The following is a 19,474-nucleotide window of genomic DNA, read 5'->3' as shown; positions in this document are numbered from 1 at the left end:
AATACCGATAGTTGCCAAACGTTTAGGTGGATCAATCCAATTGTTAAGATCCCAAACATAAGTTAAAAATACTGCAGGATGATAGCTGCAAGGATACAGAATGATTTCACAACCATTTCTGTTAGTCGAGGCAGTTCAACTGCAGTTTAATCTTGACAGCAGGAAAAGGCAAGTAAACTGCTGCGGAACTTTGACAGCTATAAGCTAGTGTGCAAGAACAGACCAGCTTACTCAGTCTCCAAATTTAATTGTCCTGGTATAGAATGTGACACGCCTTTCCTCATCTACTCTCTCTACCTCAGGCGTACAGGAATTCAAGAACACAATGAGATTAAGTTCAATCTGTTCTGAAGAAGGGTCACCAGACTCAAAACAGTTAACTCTATGTCTTCACCTGTGAAGGTTCTACATGAATTTGTTTTTTTTTTCAAATTTTCAGCATCTGCACTTTACTTTCTTCAAGTTCAATCTAGTTCCAACCACCACCACGGTGATTGCATGATTCAATTATATTAGAGCTGTGACTAACCACAGAACGAGGAAAAGTGGTGGTGCAGTGTAATGTCACTGCACAAGTAATCCAGACGCTCTGGGACATCAGTTCCAACTTGGGCAGATTCCTAGCTTTACAGTCCAGAATAGCAAACTGAATTACAATGTAATTAGTTAAACTATCATAGGTTCTATACAGCAATCAATCTGGATTACTAACACTCTTCAGAGAAGCAAATCTGTCAGCCTCACCTCGTTTAGCTTACCAGTGACTCGACTCATGGGATTGAGATGGGCTGTTAACCACAGTTTGAAATGGCCAGACAGTGAAGTTCAAGGGAAATCAGGGATGGACAAATGCTTGTCTAGCCAGTTATAACCATGTGCCTTGAAAGAATAAAAATAAAATGAATCTAGCCCACAACAAACCTAGATATGAACCAAGTAAACCCTTAGGACTTCAGGAACTTTAGGGCCAAGTTATTGTGTAAACATGCAGTCTATATCATATCAGTTTCAACAACACAAAAACATGTTGCAGAAAAATTTATTACAGTTTTAGGATGAGATATACAAGTTCATCTATAATAGGATTTTTCATGCATAATCTGCAAATTATTCAACTCGCTGATGATTTCAATCTCTCAATTTGTAGAGATTGTAGATTTGTAGAATGAGCTACTGCTACTAACTCCTCAAATTCTAAATGGTTTTGCTATTCTCAATCATGGTACAACTTTGATTAGATGGAATTACCTTCTACGCAGGGCGAAACCAGTTAAACCAGTTACTGGCAAATAAACTTCCTATTCAGATCCGAATGATGGACTAAAATTCTTTGAGGAAATGAACTCCAATTAATTTGGAGAGGTTTATTTGAAATTTCCAAGGTTTCCCTCACTAATCTTTGGTAAAAGCAGCTCATAGCTGGTCCAGATCATCAGTTTGTAAGGGATGCAATGAAATGTAGTTAGCACAGGATGGCAAGCTAACAGCAATAAAGACTTGCATTTTGTATGACCACTAAATGTGTGAAAGCTCGTTACAGCCAACTAAATGTTGGGGATACATATTTACATATTCTTTACCTGTGAAGGTAAATAAGTGACAAAGCTGCAGGATATGGAATGATTTGGGGATTTTCTGGATTTGAAAGGGTTTTACTGATTTTTTTTAATAAATAAAGTCAACAGTTTAATGTGCATTTGGCTTACTTGTTGTATACATAAAGTAATCACAGGGAAAAGAAAGCTTTCAGGGAAATAAAAGCGTAGGTTAGATGGGCTTCAGATTGTTGCACCAACCTGTGTAGCCATCGAGGAAGGGGCCTGTACTGCGCTGTAATGTTCTATGTTCTATAACAGACAGAGTTTGTGGTCTTTAAATGCTAAATATTCTGGCTTTAAGGCTGCGGAAGCCTCCGTGCAGATGATTTTCTTGCATCAGTTCCTGGACTTTGCTCTTTAAAAAAGAAAAGTAAACTAAAAGGCCAGTAAGAAAGTAGTCCCAGGAGCTGATAGTTTCTTTGAACCTGTAAGTTTCACAAGATGGCTATTTTGGACTACTTTATAGACCCTGAACTGTGGAGTTTCCAAAGACTCAGATCCAGTTTGATTTCAATCCAAACTGAAGACCTTTCATCACTCTATAGCTGTCAGCAATTTGATTTCATCAGTAGGAAACCTGGTGGACTGTAAGAAATCAAATGTATCATCTCTGAAGATAGCATTGTTTTTTTATGGACTGAGTCTTTGTTTTTGTGATTGAAGGTAAATTGTTCTTATTCTGCATTATAGTTTAGATGCTAACTAGTGTTTGTCACTTATTTTAAAAATCAGATGTGTTATAATAAATGGATTTTTTGAGTTTTTTTTAATAAAATCTGTGAAACTTTCATTTATTCTGGATAATACAGGTATTTCTGTTATTACGTGTTTCATTAATCCAAATTGGCTCTAATGTGATTGATGAATAGTGGATACTGTTGGATAACGAACTTTCTGCTGTACACATAACGATTTCCCTGTAACAATTTTCTAAAGCGCGAAGTAACACAAGAAAACAACTATCACGTTATAGCAGAAATAACTGTCATATAAAAGGGAATCTATTGGTTATTTGGGTGGCTGAATTGTGGCGCGACTAGCCAATTAGTGTGGCTCAACTGCCACAGTTCTTCTATCACAATCACAATGCTAGTACTTTTGAAGAATAATTGACGTTCTATTGTAAGAAATGCAGCAGCTAACTTACATTCAGCAAACTCCCACAAAAAAATATGATGAGTCAGATACTATAATCTGTACATCATAATGTTGACCAAGGGATAAACATTGGCCCAGATAGAGGACAACTTCCCTGCTGTTCTTTAAAACAGTTCCATGGGATCCCAACAGGCAGATGGGGCCTTGGTTTGACAGCTCATTCAAAAAACTTCAACCTGTCCAATACTCTTCATACTGAACTAGAGTGTAAGCCTTGTTTTCTTTTGTGCTCATGTTCTAAAGTGGGAATCGATGACTCTAAGGTAAGCATGCTACCAAATGAACTGTGTCTGACACAAATGGGTATGATGCACAAGTAGTAAATACACAGTTATTTGGGGGGGGGGGGGGGGGGGGGGGGCACGGTGTCTGGGTGCGATGCGGTTGAAGGGTCAGCAAAGACCCAAACAGCCTCTTTCTGTACTGTAAGGATTTTAAGATCAATGAGAGCAAGTGAAGTGATCCAACAGATCACAGCCAAGTAACAGAGAGGGGCATCACAATATAAACATAAAGGGATACGTAAACGACAAGGAATGGGAGGCTTAGAAAAATGGAAGTGATGGTGTCAGCTACAAACTGCAGCTTAGAAAACATTCTATCCTGAATTTTATTTACCAATGTAACAAGCAGCTGTCTCAATACTTATCCCATAAATCCCCCAGTAGCTAACACCCATTGACTCATCACCCCTTCTTGTCAGCCATTCAGCCACACTGCCTTAACTGAGAAAATAATTTTATTCAAGCTTCTCCGGTATGTTCTCCCTTGCTACTTTTGACCACAATGTGCCCATCACATTTTGCAATTCTGAAGGTGACTCATTTGAAATTCTTCCATCAGAAACATTAACACAAGTACTGAATGCTTCCAGTGCTTTTATTTCTTTCCCCATATTTTTAAACCAGAATCATGGCCAACTTGGTTTCCAATCTCAATTTTGCTGCCAAACATTATTTTATTTAACTGGAAAACTTAGTTTAAGAAGAGTACATCACATTTCCTGACTTGTGCTTGGTTACCAATCAGCATAACAACATTAAAACACAATATTTAAACATTCAACTGCACGTCTTAACACTCACCTCCAATGTCAAACTCCAACAAATCATTATTTAAACAAGCTGCACAAAACTAGGTTACTGCAATCCAGCATTTCTTGTTCATTGGGTCAGAGTGCAAATACTTGACTGCATCATACGGAGGTTCTGACCTTGGGTAAATTGGTTGTACTACCATCTCACATGTAACTAATCTAGCCCATAAAACCAATTACAACGCAATATAGTGCTTTTAACACAAACGTTAAGTGTATTCTCTCTGGTTAATTCAGGATGAATATTAAATGACGGTTTTAGACATAAATAACTGCATGGGAACCTAGGTATGCAAAAGCATAAAATGGAAGCTCAGCTAAGGGTATCTAGGATCAATTGAGCTACTCAGCAAGCTCACTGGCTGATTAATTTCTGGCAGTACACCAGGAAGGTACGCAGAACAAATCCTGGGCAGACTGTTGCAAAGGAGACCGTGATTACATTGCAAGAATGGCAGCTGTTATAAAAGCCATTTAACATATCTTATATTTGTTTATCAAGTTGAAAACAGCAAAAATAATACTTATGATTCCCACGACAAAGAACAAAATCAGAAGTTAGAATGCTATCTGCTTATGCTAAATACTATTGTGTATAGATTGGCTGGGAGTTGAGTTTTTTTTAATCTAACATTATATTTACACTATAAAGGAATTTGTTAGTATTGTTAAGATTATATATGGTTACTGTCAAAGATATCATCATTGGTGATTTTAATCAAAGGCAAAACTGAAATGAAAGAAAAGTCAGAATGGAAGATCTGTATCCCATGAAAGAAGTATTTTGTAGAGAGAACGAGAGCAGGCGAGTGAGAACAACCATTGCGTAAGATATGCTGGGGCTCCCGAAAAGAGAGAGGAGGCTGGAGTGGGCAGTACAAGTGATGAGAACATAGAATGACATACCACATTTGCATGTCAGCGAAGATGACATAGCAAGATGATTTGAGGAGCTGAAGAATGGGTTGCAAGAGGGTTATGGCAGCACAGGGAGACTACAAAAGATTTAAAAAAAGGGTTTTAAACTGTTCAGCAAATGAATACTTAGCTAACAGCAAACCAAGAAAACCTCAAAACACTAAGATAGGTAATATTTGCAAATGAATGTGAAATGTCCAGTGTGGGCCTGCTTGCATTCAGGACTTACTATATTTGGTAAACAAAGTGGGTCCAACTGTAATGAACATTGGCAATTGTTAAATTTAAGTTTGGAATTGAAATCCAAAATGCAGTAAACATGGTTTGAACGGTCTTGCTAAAATGTTCCAGCTTGATGCATGTACAATGTAAACACATTGGCTGCACCTTCTTCATTCTGTTGCAAGTGTTTAGGGTGAAGGCTCATGTGTAGAAGTGTGTCAACTATTTTTAAAATATTTTCTGTTAACTCAGGTCTGTTACCTTGTACTCATTTAATATTGTAATGCCCAGGAAATTAATGCTTTCTTTGTAGGATATTGTTTTATGTTAAATGGAAGTCGATATTGAGGATATTGATTTTTTTGTCTGCTGTGAGCATGTCCAAGTACTTCATGTCAACACAAAAAGGGGGCTGTCACTACGAAACAATACCATTTAATGAATGAATTGGAGGGAATGAACAGGTTGCCCTGAAAATCAAACAGTAGCCCTCAAGTCAGAAAGCTTATTTTGATCCCTGGTTTGTATCTAAGTTTGGTCAAAGCATGTTATCTTCTCGCCTACATGTTCGGTGAATATGATTTCTTTAAAGTATAAAATTGTTTTTACCAAATTACAAAATAGAAACAAGCAATCAGGCACAACCATTGGTTGATGCTTATCCACCATATCAGAGTATCCTTAAACCCACATGCCTATTCCTATATCATTTTACTGCACTTTCCTTCAATCATCCTTATAATCTGACCTTAAGTATCTTTAGTTCCCAGTTTCTGCCAATCACTAACTTCAGTGGTGTATTCTACAGTCTCACTACTGTGTAGGAGGAGAATAGTTTCACCTGGAAAATGTTAGCTGTAAAACTCTTACAGCTTGTATTTGACCTCTCTCATGGATCTCTTAACCACTGGAATCAGTCTTCTGTTCACTACATTCCTATCCATTCTGTCACATCCATTCCAAATTTTGAAGACTACTGTCAAATCAACTGGCAATCTCCTCAGCTCCAACAAAATGTAAATGGAGACTTTTGGAATGTTCCATGTGTATAAGAAATGCCCAAAAGAAAATTCAATAACCCAGACAATTTGTTTGGAGCATGCTATGTTGGGTTTGTAGAGGCTCTCAAAGTACAACTCCTATCTAAGATGCCATGATAACTGTCAGCCCAATCCAAAGTCCAGGCCATGGTTCACAGGCATTAAATAAAACATTTAAAGGATGTTGTTGGTTCTGGACAGTTTGAGTAATAGTGGTAACAGTGCGGAGCTAGCTGAATACAGCAGGCCAGGCTCCTCTGGCTCCACGCCGTTATCTCAGATTCCAGCATCGCCAGTTCTTACTATCTCTGTTTGAGTTATAGGCACAGGTTGAATAAGCTGGGGTTTTTTCACCCATTCAGCATAGGCTGAGGTGATGTTTCCAAACTGGAGGGCATAGGTTTAAGGTGAGAGATTTAAATTGGGACCTAAGGAGTTCCCTTTCACATGCAGTGGGTGGTGCATGTATGGAATGAGCTACTAGAGGAAATGATGGAGGTGAGCACATTTAAAAGGCATCTGGATGGGTATTTGAAGGGATATGGGCCAAATGTTGGCAAATGGAACTAATTCAGATCGGGATCTCTGGTCAGCATGGATGAGTTAGACTGAAGGGTCTGTTTCTATTCTGTATGATGATGACTATTTTTAACAATGATTCACTGGATGATCAAAGGAGGAGACTTTGTGCTGTTTTGATCTCCTTGCTAACAGAATTTAAAGGACTGTTTCTGGAAGGAACTCAGATGTGGGGTCTGACCTACAATTCTGCATGTGTTCAGAGTTGCAGGGGAGTACCAAGTGATTGTTCTTCAACATGGATAAATGCAAGATATTGCATTTTGGTAAGACAAACAAGGACAGTATTTATACATTTTATGGTAGCGCCGTGGAATAGAGAGATCTAGGGGCTCAGGTACATAGTTCCTTTTAAGTTGTGTAGCAGGTAGACAAGGTGGTTAAAAAAGTGCTCAGCACAGTTGCCTTCATTGCCAAGAGATGGAGTATGGGAGTTGGGATGTCATGTTGAGGTTGTACAAGATGTTTGTGAGGCCACTTTGGAGTACTGTGTACATTTCTAGTCACCCTGCTATAGGAAAGATATTATTAAATTGGAGAAGGTTCAGAATAGATTTACAAGGATATTGCTGGCAGTGGAGGGCTTGAGTTATAAGGAGAGGCTGGATAGGCCGAGGCTTCTTTCCCTGGAGTGAAGGAGGTTGAGGGGTGACTTTACAGAGGTTTACAAAATCATCAGTGGCAGAGATAAGGTGAATAGCAAAGGTCCTTTTCCTAGGGAGGTTCAAAATAAGACAGCTTATTTTTAAGATGAGAGCAGGAAGACTTAAAAGGAACCCAGGGCAACTATTTCACACAGAGGGTGATTCGTATGTGGAACGAGCTGCCAGAGGAAGTGGTAGATGCAAGTACAATTACAATATTAAAAAAAATTTGAACAGGTACAAGAATAAGAAAGGTTTAGAAGGATACAGGCCAAACGCAGGCAAGTGGGGAAACTTGGTCGGCATGGACAAGTTGGACCGAATAGTCTGTTTCCCTGCTGTATGATTCCAAATCACAATACTTCAAAATTTCCTTATAATTGTGTTTCTCTCGCTAGCAACATCCTTGTGATCAACATTATAATTTCTGACGTCTCAAATGGTCCCAAACAAACTCTGATTGAATTAAGCTCGAAAGAGATAAACCTGATGTGTTGAGTAGGTTCATTCTTTGAAAATCCACATGCCGCTGTTTAGAGGTAAGTCGCCATTACAAGTGAACTACAAAACCCACACTACTCTTTATAAACGCGGACCAGCCTGCTGTGCAATCCCGGTACCAATTTTATTTGCATGGCCCAAGTTCTCATGACATAATAGAAGAGTAGGTAGAATATTATGTTGTCTATCCTTATGTTATAACATATTCACACATCCTCCCCCCAAATCCAGCGTCAAAGGGAACATGCTTTCATACCAGAGAACATGGAAACTGCAAATGCTGGAGAATCTGAGATAACAAAGTGTGGAGCTGGATGATCACAGCAGGCCAAGCAGCATCTTAGGAGCACAAAAGCTGACGTTTTGGGCCTAGACCCTTCATCAGAAAAGGGGGATGGGGAGAGGGTTCTGAAATAAATAGGGAGAGAGGGGGAGGCGGATCAAAGATGGATAGAGGACAAGATAGGTGGAGAGGAAACAGGCAAGTTATGGAGGATGGAGCCTGTGGAGGTGAGTGTAGGTGGGGAGGTAGGGAGGGGATAGGTCAGTCCCCGGGAAGGACAGACAGGTCAAGGGGGCGGGATGAGGTTAGTAGGTAGGAAATGGAGGTGCAGCTTGGGGTGGGAGGAGGAGATAGGTGAGGGGAAGAACAGGTCAGGGAGCTGGGGACGAGCTGGGCTGGTTTTGGGATGCGGTGGGGGGACTGGAGATTTTGAAGCTTGTGAAATCCACATCGATACCATTGGGCTGCAGAGTTCCCAAGCGGAATATGAGTTGCTGTTCCTGCAACCTTCAGGTGGCATCCTTGTGGCACTGCAGGAGGCCCAGGATGGACATGTCGTCTAAAGAATGGGAGGGGGAGTTAAAATGGTTTGTGACTGGGAGGTGCAGTTGTTTATTGCGAACCGAGCGGAGGTGTTCTGCAAAGCAGTCCCCAAGCGTCTGCTTGGTTTCCCCAATGTAGAGGGAGCCACAACGGGTACAGCGGATGCAGTATACCACATTAGCAGACGTGCAGGTGAACATCTGCTTGATGTGGAAAGTCTTCTTGGGCCCTGGGATGGGGGTGAGGGAGGTGGTGTGGGGGCAAGTGTAGCACTTCCTGCGGTTGCAGGGGAAAGTGCCAGGTGTGGTAGGGTTGGTGGGAAGTGTAGAACGGACAAGGGAGTCACGGAGAGAGTGGTCTCTCCGGAAGGCAGACAAGGGTGGGGATGGAAAAAGGTTTTTGGTGGTGGGGTCAGATTGTAGATGGCGGAAGTGTCGGAGGATGATGCGTTGGATCCGGAGGTGATGGGGAGGTATGCGAGGACGAGGGGGATTCTCTTTTAGCGGTTATTGTGGGGACGGGGTGCGAGGGATGAGTTGCAGGAAATGCGGGAGACACAGTCGAGGGCGTTCTCGACCATTGCTGGGGGGGGGGGGGGTCCTTGACGAACAAGGACATCTGGGATGTGCGGGAGTGGAATGACTCATCCTGACAGCAGATGCAACAGAGGAGTCGAAGGAATTGGGAATAGGGGATGGAATTTTTGCAGGAAGGTGGGTGGGAGGTGGTGTATTCTAGGTAGTGTGGGAGTCGGTTGGCTTGGAATGGATATCTGTTTCTAAGTAGTTGCCTGAGATGGAGACAGAGGTCCAGGAAGGAGAGAGGGAGGTATTAAAGATGGCCCAGGTGACCCGAAGGTTGGGGTGGAAGGTGTTGGTGAAGTGGATGAACTATTCAAGCTCCTCTTGGGAGCACGAGGCGGTGCTGACACAGACATCAATGTACCGTAGCAAGAGGTGGGGTTTAGGGCCAGTGCAGGTATGGAAGAGGAATTGTTCCATGTTTTCTTACCAATATGCTACACTGCACAGTAACATGACTCATGTTCAGTCAGGAACAACGTAACAAGACAAGGCCATTCAACATTCCAACTTCATCCAACTGATTTGAGTCCTTTTTGCTTAATATTCTCAGTTAGGGGGAAAATAAAAATCGCAGATTTACAATTATTAACTGCGATAGCAATGATCTCTTGCTATGGTTCCACACATCCAGCAACCTTTGTATGCAGAGATGCTTTTTCTTTTCTTTTAAATTGCTTGACTCTGACTTTAAGGTTATGTCCTCTCGTCCAGGGCACCTTCACCCCGAAGAAACACAGGTGTAGGCCATTTTGTCCTTCAACTTTGTGTACTTGAATATCTAAATCTTGGAATTCCACAACTCCCAGTTTTGCACCACTTAAAATATACATTGATCTGCCCTTTTTAATATTCCAAGATGGATTGCTCAACAAAAACCTTCATTGAAATGCATCATGGTTCTGTCCACTTAATTTATCAGACATGGTGTGAATAGTTCAGACAGGAGCATAAAACAACGTTATTAATCTCTGTTCTAAGAATACTTGAATATCTGTCTTTCTAAACTTTAGATCATCCAACGTTTTGTTGCCCATCTTAACTCTTGCTACCTCCCATTTACTTATTACACCTGTGCTTTCTGGCCTAAATCTGATACTGGTCAAGGAATATTTTGACAATAAATTGCATCGTCTCTGAATTTTAAAACTCGTATCCTTGTTCGCAAATCCCTCCCGAACTATGCAGTTCCCCAAGTGTCATGTCTTCTGGTGCTTATCCCTCTGAGATACCTGTATTGGTTTTATTGTAAGCTCTTGGAGTGTTTTGGATTTTAACTGCTCCACAATTATGGCCCTGCCTTCAGCTGACTAGGCCCCAACGTCTAGAACACTGTCTCTCTACCCAGAAACCTCACATGTAAGTTGCCCTCCAAGCCACACGTCATTTCCACTTGAAACTACTTCATTGTTGCTTCACTGTCATGGAGATCACAATCCTGGAACTCGCCTCCTAATAACAGTTTGACTGCTATGAAAACCTAAGGATTGCAATGGTTCACAAAAGCAGCTCACCACCACCTTCTCCAGGGCAACAACTAGCAATAAATGTTGGCCTAACTAACAGCACCAACAAGCCATGAACAAAAAACACAATTGAGAGGTTATCCACTTTGTAGGAAAAACAAATATAGAATATAGTCAGAGGCTAGGAAGTGTTGAACTTAAATGGAACTTCTATGTCCTTGCTCATGATTCTCAAAATTAATATGCAGGTACAGCATATTAAGACAAATGATATGTTGGTCTTTATTACAGATGACTTGAGCATAGATATCAACATTTCTTACTGCAGTTATATAGAGCTTGGTAAGGCCACACTTGGGATATGGTGTGCAATTTTGGTATCTTTACCCGAGGAGAAATATACTTAAAATAGAGGGACTGCAATAAATTCCTAGGATAGAAGAACTGCCTAAAGTGGTAAGACCAACTAATTAAATGTTTATTCTCTGGAGGTTAGAAGAATGAGACATGGTCTCTTTCAAATATACAAAATTCTTCCACTGCAAAGCAGGGTAGATACAGAAGAATATTTTCTCTGTGATAATGGGAACTGCAGATGCTGGAGAATCCAAGATAATGAAACGTGAGGCTGGATGAACACAGCAGGCCCAGCAGCATCTCAGGAGCACAGAAGCTGACGTTTTCTCTGACTGGTTTTCACTCAAACAGTAGATAATTTTTGAAATTCTTTCTCCTGGTGGGAATTGGAAGCTCAGTTGTTGAGCATGTTCAGGGCTGAATTTTTTTTAAATATGTTAAAATCTGAAGGGATATGGGGTGGTGCAGAAAGGCGGCGTTGAAAATAATTAGGTATCATTTCACTGAATAGTGGAACGGGTTCAAAAGGGATGAACGGCCTACTCCTCATGTTTTCTTGTTCTTCTTGACCATGCTTTTAGTCATCTGACCTAATCGGCCACACCTTGGTGTTATATTTTGTTTTCTAAAGTTGCTATGAAGTACCTTGGGATGTTTAATCGAGTGAAAGACTACATAATTCATTGTTCTATTGCTTTTTCTCCGCCATCAAGAAATAAAGCAAATAATTAAAATTAAAGATACTTGAGACACCAATTCAAGCACTCTTGATATCATTTCAACTGTCTTCTACTGCCTAATCAGCTGAGCTTTAATTTTAGCCAAGTTTCTCAAATAGAACTTTGAATATTTTAAGGAAATTTGTACAAACTATACTCTTAGGAATTTTCTCTTCCTGACTTAGTTACTTCCTGATTTTTTGATGAGCATGACCTATCCTTTACAAAACAATGCTGATTTTCTTTTTCCAATCAGGTCAAATTTCTAAATGGTCAATCACTTTTCCTCAACTGTATGCTCATTTAACTACTCCATAACAGATGTCAGACGAACAGGTCTATCATTTTTGCCTTTTCTCCTAATTCTCTTGAACAATGGAGTTACAAGAGAGGGGAGACACAAATGGTTAGGAAGACCGCATCACCTCCTTTTTCTGATGGATTAAAATGCTCAGCAAGAATTAATTAATTAATTTAATTAATTATTCTTCCAGAATGATACAAATGTTTGCTCAAGGAACAATTCAAGATTATGGATACCAATGCACAAGATATTCCAAGCTTCAATGAACATAACTAGGAACCAGAATTCTTCAAGGGAATTGAGGGATGGACAGTAAATGCTGACCTAATCAGTGATGCTCACATCCTGTTGCTGAAAATGTTTTTAATAAGTCCTTAAGTGTATTAGCACTTTCTCTTCACCTACACGCTTAAAAGCAGAACACCACCAACAATTAGGTAACACCTAACTGGGCTAAAAGCAGGGATCTTGAACAATGGCCTGAAGCCAATCCCTTTGAAGATGAAGCACAGACCTTATGATCACTTGACAGGGAATTACATCATCCACTACAGGGATAGGTCAATCAGTCTGACTAGCCCATGATGATCTTGATGGGGCCCTCATGTCTCTTTGTATCCTCTGCCATTTAACTTTATCCACATAACACATGCAAGAAAAAAAAGAGGGTTAAATCCAGCTTTCCCTTAAATCCAGCATGATTTGATCCAGCCACTTTCTGTAGTACTAAGTTCCACATTCTCATCACTCCCAAGGAAGGTTTTTCCGAATTTCTCTTGATTTCAAGGTGACATCTTTATTGGCCTCTAATTTTGTTTTACCTCACAAGTGAAAGTGTTTTACAAAATTAAAAACTTTCTAGATTACACAGCCTGTTCATTCGCCCCAAATGTTATAACTTCATTCTAGAATCACCTAGTCTTGTGGTCTTCCAGGGCAGCTCTAACCTTTAGTATATCATGGATACCATGTGTAGTCTGGTTGCCAAGTGCCAAGATGATAGCATAGTGACTACTACATGTCAGTAATCCAGAGGCCTTGGCCAACCGCTGAGTGTTAGTTAAAAGCCCACAGAGGCTTAATAGCCGCAAAAGTACCAAATTATCTTAAAAAAACCATATGGTATGCCCTGAAGAATGCAAGTTAGCCATCCTTACTTTACTGGCTAAGTATGACTTCATAGCCACAGTAATATGGTCGACTCTTAACTGTCTTCAGAAATGGCCTAGTAGTCAGAACAAAGGTCACTCACCACTATCTTAAAGGCAGTTAAGGACAAGCATTATCCATGATGTGTGAATAAATTTAAAAATCTAATATTTGATAGAGGTTTACCAACATTTCACTTTTCAATTCTATTCTTCTACAAAGAAAACTGCAATGAGAAAGAATGTAGACTTATGACTTAATTTAGAACAAAAACAAACGTTCTGATTGGGTGACCAATCCTTCAGGAGTTTTCAGGAATTAAACATTAATTTCCAGGATGTTGTTGCAACCGAACTACGTGAACCAATAAGGACAATAATTTTTCTTCAAACACTTCAACTGTCAGCCCTGCCCTAGTTGGTAGCACTCTCATTTTAATTAGAAGTTTCCCAATTCAAGTCCCATTCCAGGGCACAAAATCAAGGCTGATACTACAATGCTTAAAGTGTGCTGCAGTATCAGAGCCCCCAAACGCTCCCCAGAGGATCTCAAACAGTTCATCCACTTCACCAATACCTTCCACCCCAACCTTCAGTTCACCTGGGCCAGCTCCGGCACATCCCTCACCTTCCTGGATCTCTCAGTCTCTATCTCAGGCAACCAGCTTGTAACTGATGTCCATTTCAAGCCCACTGACTTCACAGCTACCTACAATACACCTCCTCCCACCCACCCTCCTGCAAAAATTCCATCCCCTATTCCAAATTCCTCCGCCTCCGCCGCATCTGCTCCCACGATGAGGCATTCCACTCCCGCACATCCCAGATGTCCAAGTTCTTCAAGGACCGCAACTTTCCCCCCCACAGTGGTCGAGAACGCCCTTGGCCGCATCTCCCGCAACACATCCCTCACACCCCGCCCCCACAACCGCCCAAAGAGGATCCCCCTCGTTCTCACACACCACGCCAACCACCTCCGGATACAACACATCATCCTCCGACACTTCCGCCATCTACAATCCGACCCCACCATCCAAGACATTTTTCCATCCCCACCCCTGTCTGGTTTCCAGAGAGACCACTCTCTCTGTGACTCCCTTGTTCGCTCCACACTGCCCTCCAACCCCACCACACCCGGCACCTTCTCCTGCAACCGCAGGAAGTGCTACACTTGCCCTCACACCTCCTTCCTCACCCCCATCCCAGGCCCCAAGATGACTTTCCACATTAAGCAGAGGTTCACCTGCACATCTGCCAATGTGGTATACTGCATCCACTGTACCCGGTGTGGCTTCCTCTACATTGGGGAAACCAAGCGGAGGCTTGGGGACTGCTTTGCAGAACACCTCCGCTCGGTTCGCAATAAACAACTGCACCTCCCAGTCGCAAACTATTTCCACTCCCCCTCCCACTCTTTAGATGACATGTCCATCATGGGCCTCCTGCAGTGCCACAAGGATGCCACCCGAAGGTTGCAGGAACAGCAACTCATATTCCGCTTGGGAACCCTGCAGCCCAATGGTATCGATGTGGACTTCACCAGCTTCAAAATCTCCCCTTCCCCCACCGCATCCCAAAACCAGCCCAGTTCATCCCCTCCCCCCACTGCACCACACAACCAGCCCAGCTCTTCCCCTCCACCCACTGCATCCCAAAACCAGTCCAACCTGTCTCTGCCTCCCTAACCGGTTCTTCCTCTCACCCATCCCTTCCTCCCACTCCAAGCCGCACCTCCATCTCCTACGTACTAACCTCATCCCACCTCCTTGACCTGTCAGTCTTCCCTGGACTGACCTATCCCCTTCCTACCTCCCCACCTATACTCTCCTCTCCACCTATCTTCTTTTCTCTCCATCTTCGGTCCGCCTCCCCCTCTCTCCCTATTTATTCCAGAACCCTCACCCCATCCCCCTCTCTGATGAAGGGTCTAGGCCCGAAACGTCAGCTTTTGTGCTCCTGAGATGCTGCTGGGCCTGCTGTGTTCATCCAGCCTCACATTTTATTATGTAGTAAGAGAGCAGCTGTGTTTTTAGATGAGATATTAAACTGAAATCATCTGGCCTGTCAAGTGGACATAAATGATCCTATGGCACTACATGAAGTTGCGTGTGTTGTGGCCCATATTTTTTTTATTCCCCCACAATTAACATCTGAAAAACAAATACCTGATTAGTGTCACATTGTTGTCATGCAAGAGTCCTTTCACAAATTACTTGTCACATTTCCTGCATGACAACAATGACAAACTTCAAAAGAACTTTGTTAGCTTTAAATCACTCAGATGTTTGGTGGTCATGGAAAAGACTATAGAGATACTTTTTTTAAAAAATAAGGTTTTGAAAATGGGAAATTATATTGTTTGACAGAGTGGATAGGGAAGTTGAGTGTTGGGGTGGTTATATTGAGAGAGTTCTAAGAATATGCTCAGTGTTACTTATTTAATAAGATTTCTTTTGCTACAGGCATTGTATGTCTCTGTTCAAGTAGAAAGAAGTGCACTGCATTACAAATTCGACTTGTGCACAGTAAAATAGCTTAAAAATCTCCCCACCACCCGACTTCATCCCAAGACCAGCCCCCCTCGTCCCTGCCTGCTTGACCTGTGCGTCTTTTCTTCCATATCACTGACCAACTTCCACCCCAACTTCCTATCTGCTAGCCTCATCCCCGCCTCCTTGACCTGTCTTCCTTCCTTCCCACCTATCCACCTCTCCCTCGTCATTGACCAATCCCCAATCCAACTCCGTACCTACACTCACCTGTGCTGGCTTCATCCCCACCTCCTTGAACTGTCCATCTTCTCTCCATCTATCTGCTCCAATATCCACCTTCTATCATCGCTTCCCACTCTCTCTATTGATTTCCGAGCCCACTTCCCTTCCCCCATTTCTGAAGATGGGCCCAGACCTGAAACGTCAGCTTTACCGCTCCTCAGAAGCTGCCAAACCTGTGTTTATCCAGCTCCACACCTTGTTATCTCAGATTCCAGCTTCCGCAGTTCCTACTATCTCAAACTGAATTGAGTCTTTCTGACACAAAAAATATGCTATTTGCCAAGAGGGAGGGAGGGTAATGGGACGTACTTTGCCAAACAGCCAAAAGCCTTTGCTGCAGAGATGTGGCTTAGTAGAAAACATGCAAAGCGCAAAAAACAATTCATATTTCAATATCCAGTCTCAGATGGAACAAAATAGGGCACTAAATATACTATAAGACATGCAAATTTTAAAAGTAACTACAAATCTAAATTTTACTGGTTCCTGCATTTTCAGGGGGGCTGGAAAGGAAACAAGACATTGGCAAAAGAAAAGTTAAGGGTCAGCACTAGTAACTTAAGTACAGATGCGTGTTGAATTTGGGTTGTTACACCCTGCTCTACACAAGCTAGTTTTGTTGTTCCTGAACCAAGAACGTGTTAATTAGATCACTTGCATTTCATTCAATAACATATTAAAGGAGGGCACAATGAACTGTACTATTATGATATTAGTTTACGGAGGAGAGGGTATAAAAGGGCACCTTGCATAGATTACATCAACCAAACGCTCATCAGCTGAGAAGGCTCACTCAGCTGAGTTAGAATAATTTGGTGTTAGAAATGATAAAAAATTCGTAAGCTTAAAGCAAGAGTAAGAAGCCAGAAGATTTTTTTTTAAAAAGGGCTGAAAAGCCTACTCCTTCTCTTGTGCATCACTGTCAGAACTAATGCTATACACAACAACATCCTCAAATGGGACAGCCCAGTAACAATAAAAGGCCAAATAAAAATTTAATGACCTATATTGACCATGCACTGAATATAATGATGTCACATGAGATACAGGAGAATAGGTTTCATCATTACTAGCTTAACTTCCATTTGGATTTTGGGAAATTAAATACAAGAACCAAATTTTTCAAAAAAAAACTTATTTAACATATTATTAATAGTCAGCATTTGCTTTTGGAAAACCAGGATATTTTATGATTACAAACACAGTCAGTTCTCTCCAATCGAAAAGACTACAAGTTGAATAATATGATGGAGAAAATAAGTTTGGGGATGGTCAGAAACCCAGAACCAAAGGAGCACAAGAGATCTCAGAGGCTTATAGAAGTGGAACAATAACAGAATTGGTGATGATCAAAGTCTTGCAAGGATCTGAAAATAAATTTTAAAATTTTGAATTTTGAGACATTTTTGAGACATGGATGACAGCAACAGGGATTAAGTGAGCGGTTTGATAAGAATGCAAGTATTCTAGATGACCTCAAGTTTTTAAAAGCTAGCACTTTGATCCTCCACCATTGTTCTAGACATATAAAAACAAACAAAGAATTCTGTGTAGTGCACATTTTGACATTCAGCAGTGACCACGGGTCCCACTACCTAATGGCTTGAGCATGGTTCAGTTTTGCCAGTGTTACATTATAACAATGCAAAGCTTCCACAGTACTGATGAAGTCTACTTAATGAGCAGCATTTTAATTTAGAATTAGAGACAAGCATGGAGTCAAGCTTGTACCAAGTATAAATCATGCTTAAATTTAAAGTTTTGTGAAGTATAGTACCATTATGGTGTTTACTGGAGCTGGCAGATAATACTTGTGTAACCGCCTTCTCCTTTTATTAAGGAATGATTGCTGACGGACAGCTGCTGAAAGTCTCACATCCGAGTCAGAGTTAAATTTGCTCTTTGGCAAAAAGTTTGAACTGCTTAGACTGCCTTAGCTGGAAATAAACAAAATTTTAAAAGTCATTTTGGTCAACATTTTGAGTTTGGCAATGATTGTTGTGAATGAAGGAGAAATGAAGCCTCAATATTTAGTTGGCAGTGTGTACTCACGTGTTGGGCGGGGGAACGAGAGCGATTATTCGAATCCACAGTAGGAGCTGTTAAATTTATGGTTCAATAAGCAGTCAATTCTCTCAGAAAGATAGGCATTTCTCAGTAATAACTTTCTGGACTTGATTTATTAAAATGACACTTAGCACAAAAAGCTGATTTCTCCCCCTGTCAAGTTAGCAGCAATTTCCTGTTCTTTTTCCTCTTGCTTTACAAACACAGTCCGTGTTACATTATAAAATGATTCGTGAAGTGACAGCAATGTTGTGACACAAGTTCGAACAAGCAATTTTTGTCTCTAAGTTATACAGATAATATCAGCATTACATCTCCATAAACTTAAAAAAGTGTTGTTGATTATTTACTTGAATAAGGGCATCCGTTTTACAACATTTGAAAACACCCTCAAACCGTACTAAGCGGTTTCAAATGTTGAAAGTTTCACTTTGCAATTCGTTACAAGACCTGAAACGTGAAAAAAAATCCAACATCCTGACTGAATACACAGTAAAATGAGAATATCCACACTTTCCAATACAAAAATGAAGTCTAATTCCAAGCAACTGCCAACAGAGTAGGACAAAACCCAGGTTGTTACAAGCAGCAATTGTCAATGCGCATTTGTCAATTTACAATGCAGTGTTAACGCTTAACAAATCTGGTAAAGTCCTTGCTCCAATTCGGCATTTTGCACCGAGACGGGTGGAGCGTCGCCAACTGCCTCGGGGGGCTCAAGCTCCGGGTCCCAAGAGGACAGAGGGTGAGGGTGCATCTCTTCATCAACCGAAATGGGAGATACTCACATTTAAACGTACCCCAAGCAAACTGACACTGTGTAACTGCGAACAGAGAATTCGGGCTTCCCAGTGTCGGGTCTTCACCGTCTGTCACTCGCCGCCACCGACGCCGCCTGTCCCTCGATGTCCCACCAACGGCGCAGCCAACACGCATGCGCGCGTGGAGTCCCCTGTCACCCGCGCGCAGGCGCATGATATCTGTTGACATTAACTGAATTAATTTTAATTTTTTCAAATGCTGCTCACTTCCAAATTTCAACCTTCGACTAAAAGAATAAAGCTTACTCTCACAACGGCAGTTTGTTTTGAAAAAGAAAATAGACAAAAATCCTTGGTGTACTCTTCATGACAAGAGAAACCTTGAAAAATTCTTAATGGATAAAGGGAGATACGGAGAGAATGATCTCCTTTGTTAAAGAATACGACATGGGGACTATAAAGACATGAGGCTAATAATTCCAACGGAAATTGTGGAGCTTCTTTTGTAACCTTGAGAGTGGTTAGAATGTGGAACTTGGCACGACAGCTGGTGGTTAAGGGAAATTGGGCACTTTCAAAAGGAAATCACATGAAAGAAGAGAATAGAACAATATACCAAAAGGTTGAAATAAGGTACATAGAATGACTAGAGATTGTGAGAACTATAAATATCACAGACTCCTAGTGCCGAACAGCTTGTTTCTGTGCTGTCTTT

General features: G+C 41.3%; 1 protein-coding gene across 1 annotated transcript in view; it reads right to left on the bottom strand.

The window, feature by feature from the left end:
* Positions 1 to 18,918, bottom strand: part of tbc1d24 (TBC1 domain family, member 24) — a 49,001-nt gene extending 30,083 nt beyond the window's left edge. Inside the window, exon 1 of the mRNA XM_048552318.1 lies at positions 18,787 to 18,918. The gene's annotated coding sequence lies outside the window, so the exon portion shown is untranslated. The remainder of the gene's footprint in view (positions 1 to 18,786) is intronic.
* Positions 18,919 to 19,474: the final 556 nt, after the last annotated feature.

Source organism: Stegostoma tigrinum, chromosome 23 (genome assembly GCF_030684315.1).
Source record: "Stegostoma tigrinum isolate sSteTig4 chromosome 23, sSteTig4.hap1, whole genome shotgun sequence".
In the NCBI taxonomy this organism is placed as follows: Eukaryota; Metazoa; Chordata; class Chondrichthyes; order Orectolobiformes; family Stegostomatidae; genus Stegostoma; species Stegostoma tigrinum.
This window is presented reverse-complemented; position numbering and strand designations above follow the sequence as displayed.